This window comes from Apium graveolens, chromosome 4, assembly GCF_009905375.1.
Source record: "Apium graveolens cultivar Ventura chromosome 4, ASM990537v1, whole genome shotgun sequence".
NCBI lineage: Eukaryota > Viridiplantae > Streptophyta > Magnoliopsida > Apiales > Apiaceae > Apium > Apium graveolens.
The window spans coordinates 257,536,272-257,550,851 of NC_133650.1; the positions used below are offsets into that span (position 1 = coordinate 257,536,272).

At 38.3% G+C, this 14,580-nt stretch overlaps 2 non-coding genes across 2 annotated transcripts; one reads left to right on the plus strand and one right to left on the minus strand.

Annotated features, from left to right (window-relative positions):
• The first annotated feature begins 2,081 nt into the window (after nt 1–2,081).
• On the plus strand, nt 2,082–2,188 carry LOC141722261 (small nucleolar RNA R71). The gene has a single exon (XR_012575281.1). It is a non-coding gene; the product is annotated as a small nucleolar RNA R71 (small nucleolar RNA).
• A 12,057-nt stretch (nt 2,189–14,245) lies between these two features.
• On the minus strand, nt 14,246–14,352 carry LOC141722106 (small nucleolar RNA R71). Its single transcript, XR_012575137.1, has one exon. It is a non-coding gene; the product is annotated as a small nucleolar RNA R71 (small nucleolar RNA).
• Between the last annotated feature and the right edge of the window lie 228 nt (nt 14,353–14,580).

Sequence of the window (14,580 nt, forward strand, 5' to 3'; positions counted from 1 at the left end):
GTCTGCGCTGCTGTTCAACGGTCGGCTTACTACCTTCCTCTAGCAGAATTTTATGCATACAATATGAAGGGCTGATCCCCTTGATATCTGCTATGGTCCATCCAATAGCCGATTTGAATTCTCTCAAAATCCTTAAGAGCTTGTCTTCCTCACTACCTGAAAGGTTAGATGCAATAATAACAGGTAAAGTAGATGCATCACCTAAAAAAGCATACCTCAAGTGTTCAGGTAATGGTTTGAGCTCCAAGGTAGGTGCTTCCTCTATTGATGGTTTGAGCTTTCCTTCAGCATTCTTGAGGTCAGAAGTACCAAGAGATTCAAACGGTATGTCTAGCTTTCGCTTCCAGGGAGAAGCATTCAGATATTATAATTGCTCATTGCCATCTTCATCATCACTGTCAAAATCCCCCACTAAGGCCTTTTCCAATGCATCAGACATTAGCATGCGATCGAGTTCCAAAGTAACCGTAGAATCAATCACATCCACTTTTAATCACTCCTCATCTTCTGTAGGGAATTTCATTGCCTTGAATACGTTGAAGGTCACATCCTGATCTTGTACCCGCATAGTAAGTTCACCTTTCTGCACATCTATCAAGGTACGGCCAGTAGCCAAGAAAGGTCTTCCCAAGATTATGGGAATCTTCTTATCTTCCTCAAAATCCAGAATAACAAAATCTGCAGGAAAGAAAAGCTTATCCACCTTGACTAGCACATCCTCCACTATGCCCCTTGGGTAAGTAATAGAACGATCAGCCAATTGTAGAGACATGTATGTGGGTTTTGGATCAGGCAAATCCAACTTTTTAAAGATCGACAACGGCATCAGATTGATGCTTGCTCCCAAATCACAAAGGCACTTGTCAAAAGTCAACTTACCAATGGTGCAAGGAATGGTGAAGCTACCTGGATCTTTCAGCTTTGGAGGTAACTTTTGCTGCAGAACAGCGCTGCATTCTTCCGTGAGAGCAACAATCTCAAGGTCATCCAGTTTCACTTTCCTTGAAAGAATACTCTTTATAAACTTCGTATAACTAGGCATTTGCTCCAGAGCCTCAGCGAAAGGTATATTGATGTGAAGTTTCTTGAACACCTCCAGAAACTTACCGAACTGTCTATCCAGCTTCTGTTGTTGTAATCTTTTAAGAAAAGGTGGTGGAGGATAGAGCTGTTTCTCCCCTGTATTACCCTCAGGCAGAGTGTGTTCAATAGTAGTCTTCCTTGGTTCCGTCGCTTTCTCCTTTTGCTTAGCTTCTTCATCTCTAATTTCAGCTTCTCCTTCTTTTGCCTTTTCAGCATCAGCAACTTTCCCAGACCTTAAGGTAATAGCCTTGACTTGCTCTTTAGCTTCCTTCCTGCCTGGTACTTCCGTGTCACTGGGAAGAGTGCCAGGTTGACGATTGAGCACTGCATTGGCTATTTGACCTATTTGGTTTTCCAAGGTCTTGATAGAAACCGCCTGACTTTTGCATAACAACTTAAGTTACTCAAAATCAGCACTAGTAGGTGCAGCTACACTTCCCTGTTGAGGATATGATTGCCTTTGAGCATACTGCTGTGTTTGCTGGAATCCAGGTGGATTAAACTGTTTACTCACACCTTGTTGATATGGTGGCTGAATAGCATTCTGATTATTACCCCAGCTGAAATTTGGATGATTTCTGTTATTAGGATGATAAGTAGCTGGCACAGGCTGCTGTTGTCGCTGATAATTATTCACATACTGAACAGATTCGTTGACAAGAGAACACTGATCCGTAGCATGAGAACCTGCACAAATCTCACAAACCATAGCTATTTGATTAACTCGATATGTAGCCAGAGAATCAACCTTCATTGACAGCGCTTGGAGCTGTACTGCAATAGCGGTGGCTGCATCGACTTCCAGAATACCTGCTACCTTCCCAGGCATCATTCTCTGAGTTGGGTTTTGATGCTCATTTGCAGCCATAGTCTCGATAAGATTATAAGCCTCAGTATAGCTTTTAGCCCATAAGGCGCCTCCAGCTACTGCATCGAGCATGGGCCGAGATTGGGCCCCCAAACCATTATAGAAACCACTGATCACCATCCAATCGGGCATTCCATGATGTGGACACTTTCTCAACATTTCCTTGTAGCGTTCCCAAGCTTCGCACATAGATTCTGTAGGTTGCTGCGCAAACTGAGTAAGAGCACTCCTCATAGCAGCAGTCTTTGGCATCGGATAAAACTTCACCAGAAACTTTTACGCAAGATCTTGCCAAGTAGTGATGGACCCAGCTGGTTCAGAATGTAACCAGTCCTTAGCTTTGTCCCTCAGTGAGAATGGGAAAAGCCTCAGCTTGATAGCCTCATCAGTCACGCCATTATACTTAAAAGTGTTGCAGATCTCGACAAAATTCCTTATGTGCATGTTGGGGTCTTCAGTCGCAGCTCCTCCAAAAGAAACATAATTCTGCACCATCTAAATAATGCCCGGCTTGAATAGCCGGATGAAGAATGCTTGACTGAATGTCATCAATTTTTGGCCGAGAAAAATCCATAAGAGCTGGATCAGCCTGAACAATATGATCACCCATGATTACTGGTTCTTTCTGCTCCGTTCCTGAATCCGAATCTTCAAAATCTATCTTCTCCGGAATATCAAGAACTTCTTCTGTCTCCTCAGCTGTATCTAAAGTCCTCTTGCGAGTACGAGAACGAGTTTGCATAAACGCTCGCTAAAGTACCTGAAACACAACTGAAAACAATAAGTAACAACTACGTCCTAATCACCGAGTCCTAATGACCAATGATGGTAAGTACATAAACTAAACAAATACGCCGAGTCCCAGGCAGCGGCGCCAAAAACTTGTTAGAGCGAAAACACGCGCTAATATTCACGCAAGTATACGCGTTCGCAAGTAATATAGAATACTTTCTAGTTCGTTCCCAGAGAGACTCAGACTAATTATTGTCTAATTAAACTCACGCACCAATGTATGATTACTTCTCAATGTTAAGACACTAACACTTAGAATTATTGACTAAATATTAACTACAATTAATTACTTAATTAACACTTCAAATTAACAATATTAAAACACTCATGAGATCACAACTTCATTACTACTTCCTTCAATAGTTATTGTTATTACCTTTAGCATGTGACAGTGATGATATTAATCGAATAACACGAAACTGATAAAAGCCAACTTTCATTGTACTAATACCATTCTACCAAGCATCCACAATTAAGATAGAAGTTGAATAGGCATCAATTATGTTGAGTTCCTATATGTCTACAGAAATTGACAACACAACGATTTAAGCACAAGTTATTCCTTTTGATTATACAGGGCAAATAAAACTGTTAGAGTTACCCACTAATCATGCACACCGTACATGAACCTATGCTAGCATGGCAAGTTCTAAATCTCAAGATCCACCGTCGCTTCACAAGAGATTAACACCCTATCTTATATGTTCGCGACGCACATAAGACGAATACGCACAACCAATACTAGATATCATACAATCATCACACACTAAAGTATTAACAATTAACTAAAAAATTCCATAGTAAATCCATTGCAACCCCATGATCACGATTAGCCCATAATAGCACTTATCGTCATCATGGGTTCATATGAAATCATGATAAACAAACACAAGAAAATAATAACTAAACTAATAATATTAAATTAGAGTACGTCACAAGAGTAAATAGGTTCAAAGTAAGAAAACTAGCATCCAACATTACAACGAAACAAGAATCACAAGAAAATATGCTTCCTCTTCGTTGCTGTATGCTAAAACGGTCTTCTTCCTTATCTCCTTCGCTCCTTGCTTAATACCACGATCCAACCTCGTGAAAACGTCTACAAATCTACTTATATAATAGTCCCATAAAACTCAGATTACATAGAAGTTGGAAGCCAAACAGAAGTAGAAGTCTAAAACAATTTATTATTTTTCCCGACCCTGCGCGGCCGCTCAGCATAGCTGTGCGGACGCTCAGCTTTTGTTAGGTCCCAATGTGTTTGTAGAAGGGGGGGTTGAATACAAACAGTACCGAATAATCGAATTAAATGCGGAATAAAAAATGTGAAACAAAATTCAAGTTAAATAAAAATATTATTAAACTTGAAAGGTGTTACAACAACTGTATCGATTACAAGGAATTAATCTCAAATTAATTATCACAAATTTAGAATAAATTCGACATGAACTTTTTCTATTTTTGCAATAATTAGAATCAAATGCTAAACGCGATTTGAGATTAAGTTCTAGGGATTTTGATCCGCTAGATTGTTACACAAGAACAAGAGAATGATTTCTAGTTGATTGGATTTAACTTTACAAACTAGAAATTTAATCTTGAAGTAAGCAGATGAAAAATGAAATATTTGTTGCGGCTGCTGTGTTTTTGTTTTTGACTTGTGTATTTGGATGGATAATTGATTTGCTGCTTGTCTGCTTCTTTTAATCAACATAATAGAATTGAACTGGCAAGACAATCCCTGAGCTCAGCAAGACAATCGGTAGGACTATCCTTAGAGCTTAGCAAGACAATCAGAATGAACTAGCAAGACTTTCGGTAGGACAATGGATTGAACTAGCAAGACAATCTGAATGAACTAGCATGACAATCAGAATGAACTAGCAAGACAATCATCCTCCTAGTGTAACTTTTGGTGAGACTATTGAAAATGGCCTAGCATGACAATCGGTATGACAATCCTGATTGTCATGCTAGTTCATTTTCAATTATCTTGCTGATTTAATGCAATTTAAATTCTGAAAATTCCTAAAATTAATTCAGAATTAATTAATCAATTAATTCAATTAATAAATAAATTATTCTTCGTAGATATAATTTATTTTCTTAATTAAATTAGATGACTTAATTAATTAATAGAGAATTAATTCTAGTCTTCAACAACACCCATCCTTCTGCAGATCTTCTGAAAATCACTGAAAATTATGAATCAATTCCACCACTTCAACGTTGACACTCGATGTACTATCTGGTTCATGAGTGACTAACTTCCGTGACGTTTCTTCATGTGTTGACTTTGATACTCTGATTTTCTTCAGATTAAATCCTTGTAATTAATGATACTCTGACGAGATCTCTGTCACTTGATTAAATCCACGATCTTGATTTATATCACTGAGGCATGATCAACTTCTTGAACTTCTTCCAGTGAATTAACTCCTCAAGTCTGTAGATGAACCTTGTTTCTGAATCCTTTGACAGATATTACTTTGCGAGATCTCTGTGACGGTCGATCCATTGTTTACTTATTACATTCTTATTTGAGTTGAGTTGAATCCTCGAATATACAAATAGGTCTATGACATATGACTTACAATCTCCCCCTATTTGTTTGTTAGACAATAACACACAAATACCTAGAGGATAACTCAACTAACAAATAAGAAAAAGATATAAACATACATGCAAAGTAAATAGCAGAAAAGTTCTGGATGAGATTTAACATTTTCCAGATTCCAAGTAGATGTTCCTCTAGACTGAACATATCTTCAAGTAGTTCCATCTTCATTTGTACAACCACATTTCCTGTTGAGAAGCCCATATCTCTTGATTCTCCCTCTATGAGAATCAACTGATTAAAGAAGATCACCTTCGTTTTACCACCTCTCCCGTACAATAGGATCCGCAGATAAAAACCAATGGTACTCCCCTAACTGCTTCTTCCCTTACTAGGAAATCACCTTGTGTTTACCACCTCTCCCGTACAATAGGATCCGTAGTTAGAAACAACAATGGTGTGGTGTAGTGTACATTTTTAGGATCTTTTTCTTCCTCCCTGCTATTTCTCCCCCTTAGTTGAGGAATCCTCCAAACTATTTCTTAAGCTTTTATCTCCCCCTTAAAGAAGGAATGTATGCCGTCGTCTGAAGGAGTTCTCATATTTCACTTGGTTGGAAAAGAAATAACAAGAAGTTTCTCTTTCTTCCTCACTGTGAGTGTGTGATTCTGTTTAGTGTACCTCACATGTGTTTCACTCTTCTCTCCACTCGTGTTTACACTCATTCTCACAAGTGTATCACTCTTCTCTCATAGCTCCATAATCCAGCTGTACCTGCAAGGAAAATCACCTTAGCCATCCTTAAGGAGGTCACAGGTGGTGCAATGGGAGTTCGCAAATCCCCATCCTTGTTAAACTCGTCAGATGAATCTGAGTCATAATCTACAAGTTGCTAGTTTCCCTTTTAGGGTTCCAGATTTGAATTCTGGGAAGGTAAACAATGATCCAACGAATTTAGCATAAAGATCAAAGTTCCCTTCTAATGTCTGTGAAGACATTTCCTTGTGACTCATCAGGTAATATCTGAATCATTGTCAACAAGTTGCCGATCTGCGCCTATGTCAGATCCACTATCCGCAGATACATCCAGGGGATTTAAGCCTGGGGAGGTAGACACTGACCACTGACATATGGCTTTTAGATCAGTATCCTCTCCTAACACCTGTAAAGGCAATTGGTCCACTAACAAACCTTGAACAATCGAATCTGACCTTAAAATGGTCGAAACTCTTGTTTCCGTCAACTCATTCTTTGTGTGTGTAACCTATCCTTGTGCATCAAGAATTGTTTATGTTTGAAGTGGTGACACTACATCGGATACCTTGGCCGACAGGCAAATTTCAATAGACGCACCCTTTTGAGAGAATGAATCTAGTAACTGTTTTTGTGCCTTTTCAGCCATTACATCTTTTTGAGAAGATGTATGGGGGCTAGCAGTTGTCTCAGTTTAAATACTACTCATTTATGTAGGAGACAGAGCTACTGGGTTGACTACAGAACCTTCCTTATGTGGTGCACTAAGGCACTATCTCCCTCACGCTCATTCATACTACATTTAGTGGTAAGAGAGTGTTGGTTGGTTCTGTTTTTGTGTTTGTCTTTACAGTCTGGGATAGACGTTGTGGGTTTTCAACCTCATGACTGTCAATGAAAGAAAGTCATTGGAGACTGAACCTGTAACACAGAATATATGGTAATAGAGAGAAAATGATTTCCAATAGTGATTTCAAAAGATTTTACATGAAATAAGAAATCACTAATGTAGAAAGAAGTTTGATTTTGTTTTTCAATATGAATGAGTTTTTGATAAAACATTGATCACTTAGGGTAAAGTCTAAGTAATTCTCATTCATGTCAAAAGCTTACAAATATCTGCAACATAATGTTAACAACATATCATTGACCGATACTTGTCAAGTACTTTAGATACTAATTGTTATGTTGCATAATCAATATACCACTGCACATATAAAACAATATGATTGTGCTTAGTGATAAGATAGTTATTAATATGACGACTCTACTTATTCATATAAAATTATAACTTCTGTTAGAGTGCCATACCATGTCCTTGACGATTGCTTGAGCAGTATACTAGTTCATACCAACCTGAAGTGAGATTGTGAAGAAGAAATTGCATAGTCCAATAGATCTGCAGCTGCAAAGTCCATGAACTGTGGTGCATTGACTTCCTCTTTTGACTTACCAACCAGGAGTACACTTGTACACATCTTACTAGAGTATAATTCCAAGTGTAATGTGCAGCAGGTGTCTGATATGTCGTAATATTCTCAAGTCTCGTCACTGGTGCTATATGTTAGATACTGCTTCCTGATAATAACCTAGCACAATATACAAAATTACAATGATAACATTCCCAGCTTGTAAACAGCCATATCCCTCAGATAAACCTTTGCTGTTATCTCCAAAGGTAACCAGGGGGCCAGCTTTCTCACTCCACATTTGATAGCAGGGCTCTATCTCCGGTCATATGTCTTGATGATCCACTGTCAAGAATCCACACTACCGGTTACACCTGTTTAATGCCCTCTATTCTTGACGATGAAGCTTTTCCATCAATAGCCATAAGAGCAAGATTTCCTTCATCTTCATCTTCACTGTCAGTATCATCCCAGCTTCTTCCCTTTGCCAGATAAGCCCTTTCAGAGTTCTTTCTTACTTGCTTTGGCTTCCTACATTCTGTGGCAAAGTGTCCCAACTCATTGCAGTTATAGCATCTAATGGTGCTTCGATCAACCATCCCTGTTTTGTACCCACCACTGCTGGTGTTAGAGGATGAAGATCCACCTTTCTGGAATTTGTTGTAGTTGGACTTGTACTTAAGTTTGGGATTCCTCCTGAATCTGACATGGGAGAATCTCTTGACAATTTGGGCCATTGATTCATCTTTCAATTGCTCCAGCTCTTCCAAGGAATAAAAATCATCACTTGATTGATTTGTAGTAGGAGGATCATATTCTGCTACTAACTCATTTTTCTCACCCTTGGAAAACTGTACCATTCTTTCTAACTGTTGAGATTGTTGTTGTTGTTGACCTTCAGCTACAAGTGCATTAGATGTGCTGACCATTCTATCCTTCCCGTAGACTTCCTTCTGTTGAATCTGCTCCAACTCATAAGTTTTTAACACTCCATAGAGCCTGTCCAAAGAAATCTCACTCAGATCTCTAGCTTCTCTAATGGCAGTGATTCTATGTTCAAGATGAGCTGGCAGTGTTAAAAGGAACTTTTTGTTGACCTCCCTGATTGAATAATACTTTCCATTGATGTTCAGGTTGTTGATCAACGCATTGTACCTCTCAAACACTTCAATAATTCCTTCTTCTGGATTTGATTTGAAATGTTCATATTCAGAGGTTAGGATTTCCAACTTGTTCTCCCTAACTTCCTCTGTGCCTTCATTAATCACCTCAATAGTTTCCCACATGTGTTTGGAATTTTTACAGTTCATCACATGTCTGTTCATCAAGGGATCAAGGGAATCAATTAATATTAATTGAAGGCTGGCATCCAAGGAGGCTTCTTCCTTCTCAGCAAGAGTAAAATCTTCAGGCTCTTTTGGATAGGTTCTAGCTTCAGTAGTCACCACACCATCTATTATTACCTCCGGTTCAATAACCATCGGAGTTTTTATACCCTTCTTTAACAAGTTTGAATATTTGGGATTTGCAACTTGTAAAAATAATAGCATCTTCTTCTTCCACATGATATAATTCTCTTTATCAAATTGTGGAATTTTAACGGTTCCAACTTTATGTGAAGTCATTATGAATTTTTGAATGAATAAAAATTCAAAGAGTTGAAAAATCACAAAAGTCTAGGATCTTAATTTGTTCGTTAATCAGAAGGCTCTGATACCAATTGTTAGGTCCCAATATGTTTGTAGAAGGGGGGGTTGAATACAAACAGTACCGAATAATCGAATTAAATGCGGAATAAAAAATGTGAAACAAAATTCAAGTTAAATAAAAATATTATTAAACTTGAAAGGTGTTACAACAACTGTATCGATTACAAGGAATTAATCTCAAATTAATTATCACAAATTTAGAATAAATTCGACATGAACTTTTTCTATTTTTGCAATAATTAGAATCAAATGCTAAACGCGATTTGAGATTAAGTTCTAGGGATTTTGATCCGCTAGATTGTTACACAAGAACAAGAGAATGATTTCTAGTTGATTGGATTTAACTTTACAAACTAGAAATTTAATCTTGAAGTAAGCAGATGAAAAATGAAATATTTGCTGCGGCTGCTGTGTTCTTGTTTTTGACTTTTGTATTTGGATGGATAATTGATCTGCTGCTTGTCTGCTTCTTTTAATCAACATAATAGAATTGAACTGGCAAGACAATCCCTGAGCTCAGCAAGACAATCGGTAGGACTATCCTTAGAGCTTAGCAAGACAATCAGAATGAACTAGCAAGACTTTCGGTAGGACAATGGATTGAACTAGCAAGACAATCTGAATGAACTAGCATGACAATCAGAATGAACTAGCAAGACAATCATCCTCCTAGTGTAACTTTCGGTGAGACTATTGAAAATGGCCTAGCATGACAATCGGTATGACAATCCTGATTGTCATGCTAGTTCATTTTCAATTGTCTTGCTGATTTAATGCAATTTAAATTCTGAAAATTCCTAAAATTAATTCAGGATTGTCATGCTAGTTCATTTTCAATTGTCTTGCTGATTTAATGCAATTTAAATTCTGAAAATTCCTAAAATTAATTCAGAATTAATTAATCAATTAATTCAATTAATAAATAAATTATTCTTCATAGATATAATTTATTTTATTAATTAAATTAGATGACTTAATTAATTAATAGAGAATTAATTCTAGTCTTCAACAGCACCCATCCTTCTGCAGATCTTCTGAAAATCACTGAAAATTATGAATCAATTCCACCACTTCAACGTTGACACTCGATGTACTGTCTGGTTCATGAGTGACTAACTTCCGTGACGTTTCTTCATGTGTTGACTTTGATACTCTGATTTTCTTCAGATTAAATCCTTGTAATTAATGATACTCTGACGAGATCTCTGTCACTTGATTAAATCCACGATCTTGATTTATATCACTGAGGCATGATCAACTTCTTGAACTTCTTCCAGTGAATTAACTCCTCAAGTCTGTAGATGAACCTTGTTTCTGAATCCTTTGACAGATATTACTTTGCGAGATCTCTGTGACGGTCGATCCACTATTTACTTATTACATTCTTATTTGAGTTGAGTTGAATCCTCGAATATACAAATAGGTCTATGACATATGACTTACAGCTTTCTGCGCGGCCGCTCAGCATAGCTGAGCGGGCGCTCAGGACCCTACTAGAAAATTCCTGAGTTTGCTCCGTTTCTTCGCCGTAATCTGCCCCTTTCTTTCCTCTCGCAATGGTGAACACATGCCAAGGCTTATTCTTGATGATTACTCCTCCGAAATGTAACTAGTACCCTAAAATGCATAAACACTAGAAAAACGCATCAAATACACAAAATACTTGATTTCAAGGCACCAATTTAAGCCATTTTAAGATATTCTAAGTGGTATAAAATGCCACTTATCAGAGGTACCCTTATACTATTTTCCAGTAATGGAGGGACCTCAGGTAAGTGAGATAATATCTATTGTCTCTACAATTCCAATGTCACACATTTATTTGCCTTCTAGTGTAGCTATGACATCTATGACAATGACCAAACAGATGCCTACCCAAGCTGCCAAAACAAAAATTCCAAAATCCAAAGCTAAGAAAGCCCCCTCTGATTTCTTTCAAAAGAAATTAGTTGTAAAATCTACTAAATCTAAAGAGGGGAGTGTGAAGGAGGGTATGAAAGGTGAGGGACAGGGTGAAAATAAAAGAAGCCCTAACGATAAGGTTGGAGAGGTGAGTATTTCCCAGCCTAGCCATACTGCAGTTTCTCAACAAACTGCAATGCTTAAAAAGGATTTAAGCTCATTACTAGTTACATCCTCCCAAAAGGATGTGACTATTGAACAAAGCTCTCAGCCAAGAGCACATGCCAAGAGGGTAAGGGACACAAGCTCACCCCAAACCTATATCAGAAAGAAGAAACCAAAAATCCTTGGGGATGCACAGGGCACACACTTAGTGCAAACTGGTGCTAAAGACCCAGTCACTGCACCTTCTCAAAGTCAGGTTTATGTGGCTACAATAAATGTGGAGTCACGGCCAAAATCTCTCATAATTGAAGCACCTGATACACCAAATTCTCCCACACACTCATTGGATGTTGATATGATCAATACATCACTTCCAAATTCTCCATCTTTAACTCTCTTGGAGAAGCCAAAAATCCAAGTAAGTGAGCATCATCTTTTAGATGATTTGTTGGCTCATTTACAATTCCTTTCTGATACTGTTGAGACATCTGTGCCAAAATTTTCATCAATCTACACAGAGTCTATAATAGTCTCCACTCCAAACTCTTTCATTTCTATTATCTCGATGGATATTCATCATCCGTCGAGTAATGATTGTATCCCAATGGATAAGCCTAACAGCAGTCATCCGTCGGATAGCCATACTACTAACCCGATGGATATTCCTCATTCGTCGGGTGTCTCTGCACAACTTCAAATTTCTTCAATTCTTACAAGTGCAGAAGACTTAGTAGTAGTGCAATCACTCTTAGGACTGAGGGAAAGGAGTGATTTGAGTGAGAGTCTGGGTTGCTCCCAGGAAAAAAGAGAGAAAAAGAGTGAACAACTGCAGCCCATTTCTTCAGGACTGGTAAAAGTGAGTGAGAGGAGTCCCACCTTAGATGGTTGATAAGTGGCATTTTATACCACTTAGAACGTCTTAAAATGGCTTAAATTGGTGTTTTGAAATCAAGTATTTTGTGTATTTGATGCGTTTTTCTAGTGTTTATGCATTTCAGGGTTTTAGTTGCATTTCGGGGGAGGAATCATCAAGAATAAGCCTTGGCATGTGTTCACCATTGCGAGAGGAAAGAAACGGGCAGATTACGACGAAGAAACGGAGCAAAATCAGAATTTTTCGAGTAGAGGTCTGAGCGCCCGCTCAGCATTGCTGAGCGGCCGCGCAGCAAGCTGAGCGCCCGCTCAGCTATGCTGAGCGGCCGCGCAGGGTCGGGAAAAAAGACAATTTATTTTAGGACTTCTACTTCTGTTTGGTTTCCACTTCTATGTAATCTGAGTTTTATGGGACTATTATATAAGTAGATTTGAGACGTTTTCACAAGTGTGGATTAAAGAAGATTGTTTTTTTACGCAAGAAGCGAAGGAGATAAGGAAGAAGACCGATTTAGCACACCGCAACAAAGAGGAAGCATATATTCTTGTGATTCTTGTTTCGTTGTAACGTTGGATGCTAGTTTTCTTGCTTTGAACTTATTTACTCTTGTGACGTACTCTGGTTTAATATAATTAGTTTAGTTATTATTTTCTTGTGTTTGTTTATCATGATTTCATATGAACCCATGATGACGATAAGTTCTATTATGGGCTAATTGTGATCATGGGGTTGCAACGGATTTATTATGGAATTCTTTAGTTAATTGTTTAATACTTTAGTGTGTGATGATTGTATGATATCTAGTATTGGTTGTGCGTATTCGTCTTATGTGCGTCGCGAACATATAAGATAGGGTGTTAATCTCTTGTGAAGCGACGGTGGATCTTGAGATTTAGAACTTGCCATGCTAGCATAGGATCATGTACGTTGTGCATGATTAGTGGGTAACTCTAACAGTTTTATTTGCCCTATGTAATCAAAAGGAATGACTTGTGCTTAAATCGTTGTGTTGTCAATTTCTGTAGACATATAGGAACTCAACATAATTGATGACTATTCAACTTCTATCTTAATTGTGGATGCTTGGTAGAATGGTATTAGTACAATGAAAGTTGGCTTTTATCAGTTTTGTGTTATTCGATTAATATCATCACTGTCACATGCTAAAGGTAATAACAATGGCTATAGAAGGAAGTAATAATGAAGTTGTGATCTCATGAGTGTTTTATTATTGATAAATTGAAGTGTTAGTTAAGTGATTAATTAAGTAGTTAATTGTAGTTAATATTTAATCAACAATTTTAAGTGTTAGTGTCTTAACATTGAGAAGTAATCATACATTGGTGAGTGAGTTTAATTAGACAATAATTTAGTCTGAGTCTCTGAGGGAACGAACTAGAAAATATTCTATATTACTTGCGAACGCGTATACTTGCATGAATATTAGCGTGTGTTTTCGCCCTAACAAGTTTTTGGCGCCGCTGCCGGGGACTCGGCGTATTTGTTTAGTTTATGTACTTACCATCATTGGTCATTAGGACTCAGTGATTAGGACGTAGTAGTTACTTATTTTTTTCGGTTGTGTTTCAGGTACTTTAGCAAGCGTTTATGCAAACTCGTTCTCGTGCTCGCAAGAGGACTTTAGATACAGCTGAGGAGACAGACGAATTTCTTGATATTCCGGAGAAGTTAGATTTTGAGGATTCGGATTCAGGAACTGAGCAGAAAGAACCAGTAAACATGGGAGATCGTATTGTTCAAGCTGATCCAGCTCTTATGGATTTTTCTCGGCCTAAAATTGATGATATTCAGTCAAGCATCCTTCATCCGTCTATTCAAGCTAACACCTTTGAAATCAAGCCGGGCACTATTTAGATGGTGCAGAATTCTGTTTCTTTTGGAGGAGCGGCAACTGAAGACCCCAACATGCACATAAGGAATTTTGTCGAGATCTGCAGCACTTTTAAGTATAATGGCGTGACTGATGAGGCTATCAAGTTGAGGCTTTTCCCATTCTCACTGAGGGACAAGGCTAAAGACTGGTTACATTCTGAACCAGCTGGGTCCATCACTACATGGAAAGATCTTGCGCAAAAGTTTCTGGTGAAGTTTTATCCGATGGCAAAGACTGCTGCTATGAGGAGTGCTCTTACTCAGTTTGCGCAGCAACCTGCAGAATCTATGTGCGAGGCTTGGGAACGCTACAAGGAAATGTTGAGAAAATGTCCACATCATGGAATGCCGGATTGGATGGTGATCACTGGTTTCTATAATGGTTTGGGGGCCCAATCTCGGCCCATGCTCGATGCAGCAGCTGTAGGCGCCTTATGGGCTAAAAGCTATACTGAGGCGTATAATCTTATAGAGATGATGGCTGCAAATGAGCATCAAAACCCAACTCAGATGATGACGTCAGGAAAGGTAGCAGGTATTCTGGAAGTTGATGCAGCCACCGCTATTGCAGCCCA